The sequence below is a fragment of the Capsicum annuum genome, unplaced genomic scaffold, assembly GCF_002878395.1.
Source record: "Capsicum annuum cultivar UCD-10X-F1 unplaced genomic scaffold, UCD10Xv1.1 ctg23087, whole genome shotgun sequence".
Classification (NCBI taxonomy): domain Eukaryota; kingdom Viridiplantae; phylum Streptophyta; class Magnoliopsida; order Solanales; family Solanaceae; genus Capsicum; species Capsicum annuum.
In genome coordinates, this window is record NW_025829201.1 from 1 (window position 1) to 1,280 (window position 1,280).

Sequence of the window (1,280 nt, forward strand, 5' to 3'; positions counted from 1 at the left end):
TAATCAGGTCATGAATTTTTTCTGTCACCTAATGGCTATAGAGCTATAAGGTTACAAGAGTATAAAATAATTAATGTAATCTGGTCGTGAATTTCTTCTGTCACCTAATGTCTATAGAGCTATAATATCACAAGAGTATAAATAAATGTAATCGGGTCATGGATTTCTTCGGTCACCTAATGGCCACAGAGCTATAATGTTAAGATTATAAAATATCTATAGAGCTATGTTCGTGCCTTACTCAACTTGTATCAAATATTCTTTCAAATACTCTTTTTCAATTACCTTCGTAGGGAGTTGCTCGTGAGTGTTTCGAGAGCTAATGAAGATGGCTTCATAGACCAAAACTGCAATGGCAGCACCCACGAATGGACCGAACCAGTAAATCCACTGACTATTCCATTTTTATCAACCGCTAGACCAAAGGCCATAGCAGGGTTCATTGCTGCACCATAAAGACCACCACCACCCAAGGTGTTTTCACCAACTACGAAACCAATTGAAATTGGGGCAATGCATTCCATGTCACCACTTTTGGGGTCAATTGTAGTTGCATAAACTGTGTAGACAAGTTGAAAGGTCATAACTGTCATTAAAATAACTGCGTTCCATGGTGTTTCCCCACCTCTAAGAGCATATGATGATGTGTCCTACACAATTTATAAATTTAGTTAATTAACACAGATGTCGGGGAAAATAACTTGGCAAAGTATAGTCTCAAAAAAAATACTTTATTATTTGTCTTTGGAAAGCCAACATGAATTATTTATCGAAACACCTCTCGAATTTCTTTTTTATATTTGATTGTTGTATCAAAGTTTTTTTCTTTATCTATGTCATGCCTACATGAGTTACTAGCGAAGTGTATAGACATGGGAGTGGCATTACGTACCAAGCCACCGGCAGCAATCTTGAGGAGGAAGAGAGCAGTGACGGATCCAAGCTATTGAGCGATCCAATACAATATAGTTTTAAACAAGGAAATGTGACCTCCCAAAAAGGCACCAAACGTAACAGCAGGGTTTACATGACCGCCAGATATATTTGCTGACACTGAAACAGCCACCAAAAGAGAAAATGCATGGGAAATTGCTACGGCAATAAACCCGCCACCTGGAGTGGCTGTTCCATCACTGGTCATCATATTGGCTGGAGAAGATACCAATATTTCGTATGTTATTACCGATGCAAAAATTAAAACTGAACTAATTAATAGTACAATTGCAGCGTCCCTATTTAAATCATATACGAAATTTATTAGGCCACAAAGGCCTTACCTA

The 1,280-nt window shown here is 37.9% G+C and overlaps 1 pseudogene; it reads right to left on the reverse strand.

Moving 5' to 3' along the window:
* Positions 1-237: 237 nt before the first annotated feature.
* Positions 238-1,225, reverse strand: LOC124890711 (annotated as a pseudogene).
* Between the last annotated feature and the right edge of the window lie 55 nt (positions 1,226-1,280).